Source organism: Anomaloglossus baeobatrachus, chromosome 2 (genome assembly GCF_048569485.1).
Source record: "Anomaloglossus baeobatrachus isolate aAnoBae1 chromosome 2, aAnoBae1.hap1, whole genome shotgun sequence".
Taxonomy (NCBI): Eukaryota; Metazoa; Chordata; class Amphibia; order Anura; family Aromobatidae; genus Anomaloglossus; species Anomaloglossus baeobatrachus.
Genome location: NC_134354.1, coordinates 354,716,876 through 354,729,956, shown reverse-complemented (window position 1 = coordinate 354,729,956; position 13,081 = coordinate 354,716,876). Strand labels below are relative to the sequence as shown.

Below are 13,081 nucleotides of genomic sequence, written 5' to 3'. Positions count from 1 at the left end.
ATCTGTTCTTAGTGTTGAAATAATACGCTATCCAGCTACAATATATGACAATCTCGGCTTTGTTGCCGAATGACGGGATGTTTTGGCTTCCATCACAAACAGAACTACAAATTATTTTTTTTTTTCCCCCTAGCGGTCAAAACTCGTCTCTAAATGCCATTACTTTGCAGGATTTCACAGGTTTCATAGTGGAGTCGTTATCACGTCTACTTCACACGCAGAAGGTCTTGGGTTCAATCCCCAGTAAAAACAAGCTGTTTTCGCTGTTGAAGTAATTTGCTATCAACCTGTAACATATGAAATTCTTTGTTTTATTGCCAACTGATAATATATTTTGGCTTCCATCACCAAGAGAACTACGATTTTGGGTTTCTTTTTTATTGACCATTTTAGCAGAAAACATAATCCCATATTATAAAAATCCTGTTTGTTTCAAAATATATAGTTCCTTTTAATACCAAAGCAAACAACTAAACTATGTGGAAAAAAGTAACACATTCAATGTAAACTTCCTTTTAAGCAAAATCCCTTTGTAGGAATAAAACTGGTAAAATATGTAATAAAAATTGTAAATGTTTCATTAACCAAAAATACTTTCCTTCAGCAATAAAAAGGCCCCGTCAGTCACAATTCTGCTCTGCTAGCCAATACACAGTAACTTTCCATCAGGTTTCATAGAGTAGTGGTCATCACGTCTGCTTAACATGCAGAAGGTCCTGCGTTCAATCCCCAGTAAAACCAATCTGTTCTTGGTGTTGAAATAATACTCAATTAAACTACAATATATGAAGTTCTTGGCTTTGTTGCCGAATGATGGGATGTTTTGGCTTCCATCCCCAACAGAGCTACGAATTTGTTTTTTTTTTCCCTGGCGGTCAAAACTCGTCTCTAATTGCCATTACTTTGCAGGTTTTCAAAGATTTCATAGTGTAGTGGAAATCACGTCTGCTTTACACGCAGAAGGTCCTGGGTTCAATCCCCAGTGAAACCCATGTGTTTTTGGTGTTGAAATAATCCCCTATCAACCTGCAGTATATAAAGCTCTTGGCTTTGTTGCCGAATAACAGGATGTTTTAGCTTCCATCACCAACAGAGCTACGAATTTGTTTTTTTTCCCCTGGCAGTCAAAACTCATCTCTAATTGCCATTACTTTGCAGGATTTCAAAGGTTTCATAGTGTAGTGGTCATCGCGTCTGCTTCACACGCAGAAGGTCCTGGGTTCAATCCCCAGTGAAACCAATCTGTTTTTGGTGTTGAAGTAATTTCCTATCGACTTGTAATATGTGAAATTCTTGGTTTTGTTGCCAAATGACAATACATTTTGGCTTCCATCACAAAGAGAACTACGATTTTGGGTTTCTTTTTTATTGACAATTTTAGCAGAAAACATAATCCCATATTATAAAAATCCTATTTGTTTCAAAATATATAGTTCCCATAAATACAAAAGCAAAAGACCAAACTATGGAGAAAAAAGTAACACATTCAATATAAACTTCAATTTAAGCAAAATCCCTTTGTAGGAATAAAACTGGTAAAATATGTAATAATAATTGTAAATGTTTCATTAACCAAAAATACTTTCCTTCAGCAATAAAAAGGCCCCGTCAGTCACAATTCTGCTCTGCTAGCCAATACACAGTAACTTTTTGTCAGGTTTCATAGTGTAGTGGCCATCACGTCTGCTTTACATGCAGAAGGTCCTGGGTTCAATCCCCAGTGAAACCAATCTGTTCTTAGTGTTGAAATAATACGCTATCCAGCTACAATATATGACGTTCTCGTCTTTGTTGCCGAATGACGGGATGTTTTGGCTTCCATCACAAACAGAACTACAAATTATTTTTTTTTTCCCCTGGCGGTCAAAACTCGTCTCTAAATGCCATTACTTTGCAGGATTTCACAGGTTTCATAGTGGGGTCGTCATCACGTCTACTTCACATGCAGAAGGTCCTGGGTTCAATCCCCATTAAAAACAAGCCGTTATCGCTGTTGAAGTAATTTGCTATCAACCTGTAATATTTGAAATTCTTGATTTTGTTGCCAACTGATAATATATTTTGGCTTCCATCACCAAGAGAACTACGATTTTGGGTTTCTTTTTTATTGACCATTTTAGCAGAAAACATAATCCCATATTATAAAAATCCTGTTTGTTTCAAAATATATAGTTCCTTTAAATACAAAAGCAAACGACTAAACTATGTAGAAAAAAGTAACACATTCATTGTAAACTTCCATTTAAGCAAAATTCCTTAGTAGGAATAAAACTGGTAAAATATGTAATAACAATTGTAAATGTTTCATTAACCAAAAATACTTTCCTTCAGCAATAAAAAGGCCCCGTCAGTCACAATTCTGCTCTGCTAGCCAATACACAGTAACTTTCCATCAGGTTTCATAGAGTAGTGGTCATCACGTCTGCTTAACACGCAGAAGGTCCTGTGTTCAATCCCCAGTGAAACCAATCTGTTCTTAGTGTTGAAATAATACCCAATTAAACTACAATATATGAAGTTCTTGGCTTTGTTGCCGAATGATGGGATGTTTTGGCTTCCATCACCAACAGAACTACGAATTTGTTTTTTTTTTTTCCCTGGCGGTCAAAACTCGTCTCTAATTGCCATAACTTTGCAGGCTTTCAAAGGTTTCATAGTGTAGTGGAAATCACGTTTGCTTTACACGCAGAAGCCCCTGGGTTCAATCCCCAGTGAAACCCATGTGTTCTTGGTGTTGAAATAATATCCTATCAACCTGCAATCTATAAAGTTCTTGGCTTTGTTGCCGAAACACGGGATGTTTTAGCTTCCATCACCAACAGAGCTACAAATTTGTTTTTTTTCCCCTGGCGGTCAAAACTCGTCTGTAATTGCCATTACTTTGCAGGTTTTCAAAGGTTTCATAGTGTAGTTTTCATCACGTCTGCTTCACACGCAGAAGGCCACTGGGTTCAATCCCCAGTAAAAACAAGCCGTTTTCGCTGTTGAATTAATATGCTATACACCTGTATTATATGAAATTCATGGTTTTGTTGCCAACTGATAATATATTTTGGCTTCCATCACCAAAAGAACTACGATTTTGGGTTTCATTTTTATTGACCATTTTAGCAGAAAACATAATCTTATATTATAAAAATCCTGTTTGTTTCAAAATATATAGTTCCTTTAAAAACAAAAGCAAACGACTAAACTATGTAGAAAAAAGTAACACATTCAATGTAAACTTCCACTTAAGCAAAATCCCTTTGTAGGAATAAAACTGGTAAAATATGTAATAAAAATTGTAAATGTTTCATTAACCAAAAATACTTTCCTTCAGCAAAAAAAAGGCCCGTCAGTCACAATTCTGCTCTGCTAGCCAATACACAGTAACTTTACATCAGGTTTCATAGAATAGTGGTCATCACGTCTGCTTAACACGCTGAAGGTCCTGTGTTCAATCCCCAGTAAAACCAATCTGTTCTTGGTGTTGAAATAATACCCAATTAAACTACAATATATGAAGTTCTTGGCTTTGTTGCCGAATGATGGGATGTTTTGGCTTCCATCACCAACAGAGCTACGAATTTGTTTCTTTTTTCCCCTGGCGGTCAAAACTCGTCTCTAACTGCCATTACTTTGCAGGATTTCAAAGGTTTCATAGTGTTGTTTTTATCACGTCTGCTTCACACGCAGAAGGTCCTGGGTTTAATCCCCAGTGAAACCAATCTGTTTTGGTGTTGAAGTAATTTCCTATCGACTTGTAATATGTGAAATTCTTGGTTTCGTTGCCAAATGACAATACATTTTGGCTTCCATCACAAGGAGAACTACGATTTTGGGTTTCTTTTTTATTGACCATTTTAGCAGAAAACATAATCCCAAATTATAAAAATCCTATTTGTTTTAAAATATATAGTTCACATAAATACAAAAGCAAACGACTAAACTATGTAGAAAAAATAACACATTCAATGTAAACTTCAATTTAAGCAAAATCCCTTTGTAGGAATAAAACTGGTAAAATATGTAATAATAATTGTAAATGTTTCATTAACCAAAAATACTTTCCTTCAGCAATTAAAAGGCCCCGTCAGTCACAATTCTGCTCTGCTAGCCAATACACAGTAACTTACCATCAGGTTTCAAAGTGTAGTGCTCATAACGTCTGCTAAACACGCAGAAGGTCCTAGGTTGAATCCCCAGTAAAACCTATCTGTTCATGGTGTTGAAATAAAACCCTATCAACCTGCAGTATATGATGTTCTTGGCTTTGTTGCCGAATGACCGGATGTTTTAGCTTACATCACCAACAGAGCTACAAATTTGTTTTTTTTCCCCTGGCGGTCAAAACTCGTCTCTAATTGCCATTACTTTGCAGGATTTCAAAGGTTTCATAGTGTAGTGGTCATCACGTCTGCTTCACACGCAGAAGGTCTTGGGTTCAATCCCCAGTGAAACCCATGTGTTCATGGTGTTGTAATAATTCCATATCAACCTGCAATATATAAAGTTCTTGGCTTTGTTGCCGAATAATGGGATGTTTTAGCTTCCATCACCAACAGAGCTACGAATTTGTTTTTTTTTCCACCTGGCGGTCAAAACTCGTCTCTAATTGCCATTACTTTGCAGGATTTCAAAGGTTTCATAGTGTAGTGTTCATCACGTCTGCTTCACACGCAGAAGGTCCTGGGTTCAATCCCCAGTGAAACCAATCTGTTTTTGGTGTTGATGTAATTTCCTATTGACTTGTAATATGTGAAATTCTTGGTTTCGTTGCCAAATGACAATACATTTTGGCTTCCATCACCAAGAGAACTTCAATTTTGGGTTTCTTTTTTATTGACCATTTTAGCAGAAAACATAATCCCGTATTATAAAAATCCTATTTGTTTTAAAATATATAGTTCCCATAAATACAAAAGCAAACGACTAAACTATGTAGAAAAAAGTAACACATTCAATGTAAACTTCAATTTAAGCAAAATCCCTTTGTAGGAATAAAACTGGTAAAATATATAATAAAAATTATAAATGTTTCATTAACCAAAAATACTTTCCTTCAGCAATAAAAAGGCCCCATCAGTCACAATTCTGCTCTGCTATCCAATACACAGTAACTTTCCATCAGGTTTCATAGTGTAGTGCTCATCACGTCTGCTTAACACGCAGAAGGTCCTAGGTTGAATCCCCAGGAAAACAAATCTGTTCATGGTGTTGAAATAAAACTCTATCAACCCGCAGTATATGATGTTCTTGGCTTTGTTGCCGAATGACGGGATGTTTTGGCTTCCATCACCAACAGAGCTACAAATTTGTTTTTTTTTCCCTGGCGGTCACAACTCTTCTCTAATTGCCATTTCTTTGCAGAATTCCAAAGGTTTCATAGTGTAGTGGTCATCACGTCTGCTTCACATGCAGAAGGTTCTGGGTTCAATCCCCAGTAAAAACAAACCGTTATCGCTGTTGAAGTAATTTGCTATCAACCTGTAATATATGAAATTCTTGGTTTTGTTGCCAACTGATAATATATTTTGGCTTCCATCACCAAGAGAACTACGATTTTGGGTTTCTTTTTTATTGACCATTTTAGCAGAAAACATAATCCCATATTATAAAAATCCTGTTTGTTTCAAAATATATAGTTCCTTTAAATACAAAACAAACGACTAAACTATGTAGAAAAAAGTAACACATTCATTGTAAACTTCCATTTAAGCAAAATTCCTTAGTAGGAATAAAACTGGTAAAATATGTAATAACAATTGTAAATGTTTCATTAACCAAAAATACTTTCCTTCAGCAATAAAAAGGCCCCGTCAGTCACAATTCTGCTCTGCTAGCCAATACACAGTAACTTTCCATCAGGTTTCATAGAGTAGTGGTCATCTTGTCTGCTTAACACGCAGAAGGTCCTGCCTTCAATCCCCAGTGAAACCAATCTGTTCTTGGTGTTGAAATAATACCCAATTAAACTACAATATATGAAGTTCTTGGCTTTGTTGCCGAATGATGGGATGTTTTGGCTTCCATCACCAACAGAGCTACGAATTTGTTTTATTTTTTTCCCTGGCGGTCAAAACTCGTCTCTAATTGCCATTACTTTGCAGGCTTTCAAAGGTTTCATAGTGTAGTGGAAATCACGTTTGCTTTACACGCAGAAGACCCTGGGTTCAATCCCCAGTGAAACCCATGTGTTCTTGGTGTTGAAATAATATCCTATCAACCTGCAATCTATAAAGTTCTTGGCTTTGTTGCCGAATAACGGGATGTTTTAGCTTCCATCACCAACAGAGCTACAAATTTGTTTTTTTTTCCCTGGCGGTCAAAACTCGTCTGTAATTTCCATTACTTTGCAGGATTTCAAAGGTTTCATAGTGTAGTTTTCATCACGTCTGCTTCACACGCAGAAGGCCACTGGGTTCAATCCCCAGTAAAAACAAGCCGTTTTCGCTGTTGAATTAATATGCTATACACCTGTAATATATGAAATTCTTGGTTTTGTTGCCAACTGATAATATATTTTGGCTTCCATCACCAAAAGAACTACGATTTTGGGTTTCTTTTTTATTGACCATTTTAGCAGAAAACATAATCCCATATTATAAAAATCCTGTTTGTTTCAAAATATATAGTTCCTTTAAATACAAAAGCAAACGACTAAACTATGTAGAAAAAAGTAACACATTCAATGTAAACTTCCATTTAAGCAAAATCCCTTTGTAGGAATAAAACTGGTAAAATATGTAATAAAAATTGTAAATGTTTCATTAACCAAAAATACTTTCCTTCAGAAATAAAAAAGGCCCGTCAGTCACAATTCTGCTCTGCTAGCCAATACACAGTAACTTACCATCAGGTTTCAAAGTGTAGTGCTCATAACGTCTGCTTAACACGCAGAAGGTCCTAGGTTGAATGCTTAGTAAAACCTATCTGTTCATGGTGTTGAAATAAAACCCTATCAACCTGCAGTATATGATGTTCTTGGCTTTGTTGCCGAATGACCGGATGTTTTAGCTTACATCACCAACAGAGCTACAAATTTGTTTTTTTTTCCGCTGGCGGTCAAAACTCGTCTCTAATTGCCATTACTTTGCAGGCTTTCAAAGGTTTCATAGTGTAGTAGAAATCACATCTGCTTTACACGCAGACGGTCCTGGGTTCAATCCCCAGTGAAACCCATGTGTTCTTGGTGTTGAAATAATCCCCTATCAACCTGCAGTATATAAAGTTCTTGGCTTTGTTGCAGAATAACGGGATGTTTTAGCTTCCATCACCAACAGAGCTACGAATTTGTTTTTTTTTCCCCTGGCGGTCAAAACTCGACTCTAATTGCCATTACTTTGCAAGATTTCAAAGGTTTCATAGTGTAGTGAAAATTACGTCTGCTTTACACGCAGTAGGTCCTGGGTTCAATCCCCAGTAAAACCAATCTGTTCTTGGTGTTGAAATAATACTCAATTAAACTACAATATATGAAGTTCTTGGCTTTGTTGCCGAATGATGGGATGTTTTGGCTTCCATCCCCAAAAGAGCTACGAATTTGTTTTTTTTTTCCCTGGCGGTCAAAACTCGTCTCTAATTGCCATTACTTTGCAGGCTTTCAAAGGTTTCATAGTGTAGTGGAAATCACATCTGCTTTACACGCAGAAGGTCCTGGGTTCAATCCCCAGTGAAACCAAACTGTTTTTGGTGTTGAAGTAATTTCCTATCGACTTGTAATATGTGAAATTCTTAGTTTCGTTGCCAAATGACAATACATTTTGGCTTCCATCACAAAGAGAACTACGATTTTGGGTTTCTTTTTTATTGACCATTTTAGCAGAAAACATAATCCCATATTATAAAAATCCTATTTGTTTCAAAATATATAGTTCCCATAAATACAAAAGCAAAAGACCAAACTATGGAGAAAAAAATAACACATTAAATATAAACTTCAATTTAAGCAAAATCCCTTTCTAGGAATAAAACTGGTAAAATATGTAATAATAATTGTAAATGTTTCATTAACCAAAAATAATTTCCTTCAGCAATAAAAAGGCCCCGTCAGTCACAATTCTGCTCTGCTAGCCAATACACAGTAACTTTTCGTCAGGTTTCATAGTGTAGTGGTCATCACGTCTGCTTAACACGCAGAAGGTCCTGGGTGCAATCCCCAGTGAAACCAATCTGTTCTTAGTGTTAAAATAATACGCTATCTAACTACAATATATGAAGTTCTCGGCATTGTTGTCGAATGATGGGATGTTTTGGCTTCCATCACCAACAGAGCTACGAATTTGTTTTTTTTTTCCCTGGCGGTCAAAACTCGTCTCAAATTGCCATTACTTTGCAGGCTTTCAAAGGTTTCATAGTGTAGTGGAAATCACGTTTGCTTTACACGCAGAAGCCCCTGGGTTCAATCCCCAGTGAAACCCATGTGTTCTTGGTGTTGAAATAATATCCTATCAACCTGCAATCTATAAAGTTCTTGGCTTTGTTGCCGAAACACGGGATGTTTTAGCTTCCATCACCAACAGAGCTACAAATTTGTTTTTTTTCCCCTGGCGGTCAAAACTCGTCTGTAATTGCCATTACTTTGCAGGTTTTCAAAGGTTTCATAGTGTAGTTTTCATCACGTCTGCTTCACACGCAGAAGGCCACTGGGTTCAATCCCCAGTAAAAACAAGCCGTTTTCGCTGTTGAATTAATATGCTATACACCTGTAATATATGAAATTCTTGGTTTTGTTGCCAACTGATAATATATTTTGGCTTCCATCACCAAAAGAACTACGATTTTGGGTTTCATTTTTATTGACCATTTTAGCAGAAAACATAATCTTATATTATAAAAATCCTGTTTGTTTCAAAATATATAGTTCCTTTAAATACAAAAGCAAACGACTAAACTATGTAGAAAAAAGTAACACATTCAATGTAAACTTCCATTTAAGCAAAATCCCTTTGTAGGAATAAAACTGGTAAAATATGTAATAAAAATTGTAAATGTTTCATTAACCAAAAATACTTTCCTTCAGCAAAAAAAAGGCCCGTCAGTCACAATTCTGCTCTGCTAGCCAATACACAGTAACTTTACATCAGGTTTCATAGAGTAGTGGTCATCACGTCTGCTTAACACGCTGAAGGTCCTGTGTTCAATCCCCAGTAAAACCAATCTGTTCTTGGTGTTGAAATAATACCCAATTAAACTACAATATATGAAGTTCTTGGCTTTGTTGCCGAATGATGGGATGTTTTGGCTTCCATCACCAACAGAGCTACGAATTTGTTTCTTTTTTCCCCTGGCGGTCAAAACTCGTCTCTAACTGCCATTACTTTGCAGGATTTCAAAGGTTTCATAGTGTAGTTTTTATCACGTCTGCTTCACACGCAGAAGGTCCTGGGTTTAATCCCCAGTGAAACCAATCTGTTTTGGTGTTGAAGTAATTTCCTATCGACTTGTAATATGTGAAATTCTTGGTTTCGTTGCCAAATGACAATACATTTTGGCTTCCATCACAAAGAGAACTACGATTTTGGGTTTCTTTTTTATTGACCATTTTAGCAGAAAACATAATCCCAAATTATAAAAATCCTATTTGTTTTAAAATATATAGTTCACATAAATACAAAAGCAAACGACTAAACTATGTAGAAAAAATAACACATTCAATGTAAACTTCAATTTAAGCAAAATCCCTTTGTAGGAATAAAACTGGTAAAATATGTAATAATAATTGTAAATGTTTCATTAACCAAAAATACTTTCCTTCAGCAATTAAAAGGCCCCGTCAGTCACAATTCTGCTCTGCTAGCCAATACACAGTAACTTACCATCATGTTTCAAAGTGTAGTGCTCATAACGTCTGCTAAACACGCAGAAGGTCCTAGGTTGAATCCCCAGTAAAACCTATCTGTTCATGGTGTGGAAATAAAACCCTATCAACCTGCAGTATATGATGTTCTTGGCTTTGTTGCCGAATGACCGGATGTTTTAGCTTACATCACCAACAGAGCTACAAATTTGTTTTTTTTCCCCTGGCGGTCAAAACTCGTCTCTAATTGCCATTACTTTGCAGGATTTCAAAGGTTTCATAGTGTAGTGGTCATCACGTCTGCTTCACACGCAGAAGGTCTTGGGTTCAATCCCCAGTGAAACCCATGTGTTCATGGTGTTGTAATAATTCCATATCAACCTGCAATATATAAAGTTCTTGGCTTTGTTGCCGAATAATGGGATGTTTTAGCTTCCATCACCAACAGAGCTACGAATTGGTTTTTTTTCCACCTGGCGGTCAAAACTCGTCTCTAATTGCCATTACTTTGCAGGATTTCAAAGGTTTCATAGTGTAGTGTTCATCACGTCTGCTTCACACGCAGAAGGTCCTGGGTTCAATCCCCAGTGAAACCAATCTGTTTTTGGTGTTGATGTAATTTCCTATTGACTTGTAATATGTGAAATTCTTGGTTTCGTTGCCAAATGACAATACATTTTGGCTTCCATCACCAAGAGAACTTCAATTTTGGGTTTCTTTTTTATTGACCATTTTAGCAGAAAACATAATCCCGTATTATAAAAATCCTATTTGTTTTAAAATATATAGTTCCCATAAATACAAAAGCAAACGACTAAACTATGTAGAAAAAAGTAACACATTCAATGTAAACTTCAATTTAAGCAAAATCCCTTTGTAGGAATAAAACTGGTAAAATATATAATAAAAATTGTAAATGTTTCATTAACCAAAAATACTTTCCTTCAGCAATAAAAAGGCCCCATCAGTCACAATTCTGCTCTGCTATCCAATACACAGTAACTTTCCATCAGGTTTCATAGTGTAGTGCTCATCACGTCTGCTTAACACGCAGAAGGTCCTAGGTTGAATCCCCAGGAAAACAAATCTGTTCATGGTGTTGAAATAAAACCCTATCAACCCGCAGTATATGATGTTCTTGGCTTTGTTGCCGAATGACGGGATGTTTTGGCTTCCATCACCAACAGAGCTACAAATTTGTTTTTTTTCCCCTGGCGGTCAAAACTCGTCTCTAATTGCCATTACTTTGCAGGCATTCAAAGGTTTCATAGTGTAGTGGAAATCACGTTTGCTTTACACGCAGAAGGCCCTGGGTTCAATCCTTAGTGAAACCCATGTGTTCTTGGTGTTGAAATAATATCCTATCAACCTGCAATCTATAAAGTTCTTGCCGAATAACGGGATGTTTTAGCTTCCATCACCAACAGAGCTACAAATTTGTTTTTTTTTCCCTGGCGGTCAAAACTCGTCTGTAATTGCCATTACTTTGCAGGATTTCAAAGGTTTCATAGTGTAGTTTTCATCACGTCTGCTTCACACGCAGAAGGCCACTGGGTTCAATCCCCAGTAAAAACAAGCCGTTTTCGCTGTTGAATTAATATGCTATACACCTGTAATATATGAAATTCTTGGTTTTGTTGTCAACTGATAATATATTTTGGCTTCCATCACCAAAAGAACTACGATTTTGGGTTTCTTTTTTATTGACCATTTTAGCAGAAAACATAATCCCATATTATAAAAATCCTGTTTGTTTCAAAATATATAGTTCCTTTAAATACAAAAGCAAACGACTAAACTATGTAGAAAAAAGTAACACATTCAATGTAAACTTCCATTTAAGCAAAATCCCTTTGTAGGAATAAAACTGGTAAAATATGTAATAAAAATTGTAAATGTTTCATTAACCAAAAATACTTTCCTTCAGAAATAAAAAAGGCCCGTCAGTCACAATTCTGCTCTGCTAGCCAATACACAGTAACTTACCATCAGGTTTCAAAGTGTAGTGCTCATAACGTCTGCTTAACACGCAGAAGGTCCTAGGTTGAATCCTTAGTAAAACCTATCTGTTCATGGTGTTGAAATAAAACCCTATCAACCTGCAGTATATGATGTTCTTGGCTTTGTTGCCGAATGACCGGATGTTTTAGCTTACATCACCAACAGAGCTACAAATTTGTTTTTTTTTCCCTGGCGGTCAAAACTCGTCTCTAATTGCCATTACTTTGCAGGCTTTCAAAGGTTTCATAGTGTAGTAGAAATCACATCTGCTTTACACGCAGACGGTCCTGCGTTCAATCCCCAGTGAAACCCATGTGTTCTTGGTGTTGAAATAATCCCCTATCAACCTGCAGTATATAAAGTTCTTGGCTTTGTTGCCGAATAACGGGATGTTTTAGCTTCCATCACCAACAGAGCTACGAATTTGTTTTTTTTCCCCTGGTGGTCAAAACTCGACTCTAATTGCCATTACTTTGCAAGATTTCAAAGGTTTCATAGTGTAGTGGAAGTTACGTCTGCTTTACACGCAGTAGGTCCTGGGTTCAATCCCCAGTAAAACCAATCTGTTCTTGGTGTTGAAATAATACTCAATTAAACTACAATATATGAAGTTCTTGGCTTTGTTGCCGAATGATGGGATGTTTTGGCTTCCATCCCCAAAAAGCTACGAATTTGTTTTTTTTTTCCCTGGCGGTCAAAACTCGTCTCTAATTGCCATTACTTTGCAGGCTTTCAAAGGTTTCATAGTGTAGTGGAAATCACATCTGCTTTACACGCAGAAGGTCCTGGGTTCAATCCCCAGTGAAACCAAACTGTTTTTGGTGTTGAAGTAATTTCCTATCGACTTGTAATATGTGAAATTCTCACTTTCGTTGCCAAATGACAATACATTTTGGCTTCCATCACAAAGAGAACTACGATTTTGGGTTTCTTTTTTATTGACCATTTTAGCAGAAAACATAATCCCATATTATAAAAATCCTATTTGTTTCAAAATATATAGTTCCCATAAATACAAAAGCAAAAGACCAAACTATGGAGAAAAAAGTAACACATTAAATATAAACTTCAATTTAAGCAAAATCCCTTTCTAGGAATAAAACTGGTAAAATATGTAATAATAATTGTAAATGTTTCATTAACCAAAAATACTTTCCTTCAGCAATAAAATGGCCCCGTCAGTCACAATTCTGCTCTGCTAGCCAATACCCAGTAACGTTTCGTCAGGTTTCATAGTGTAGTGGTCATCACGTCTGCTTAACACGCAGAAGGTCCTGGGTTCAATCCCCAGTGAAACCA

At 36.4% G+C, this 13,081-nt stretch overlaps 4 non-coding genes across 4 annotated transcripts; all 4 read left to right on the top strand.

Moving 5' to 3' along the window:
• Positions 1–1,656: 1,656 nt before the first annotated feature.
• TRNAV-UAC (transfer RNA valine (anticodon UAC)) lies at positions 1,657–1,729 on the top strand. Its single transcript has one exon. It is a non-coding gene; the product is annotated as a tRNA-Val (tRNA).
• Positions 1,730–7,590: 5,861 nt separating this feature from the next.
• TRNAV-UAC (transfer RNA valine (anticodon UAC)) lies at positions 7,591–7,663 on the top strand. The gene has a single exon. It is a non-coding gene; the product is annotated as a tRNA-Val (tRNA).
• A 4,856-nt stretch (positions 7,664–12,519) lies between these two features.
• Positions 12,520–12,592, top strand: TRNAV-UAC (transfer RNA valine (anticodon UAC)). The gene has a single exon. It is a non-coding gene; the product is annotated as a tRNA-Val (tRNA).
• Positions 12,593–13,008: 416 nt separating this feature from the next.
• On the top strand, positions 13,009–13,081 carry TRNAV-AAC (transfer RNA valine (anticodon AAC)). Its single transcript has one exon. It is a non-coding gene; the product is annotated as a tRNA-Val (tRNA).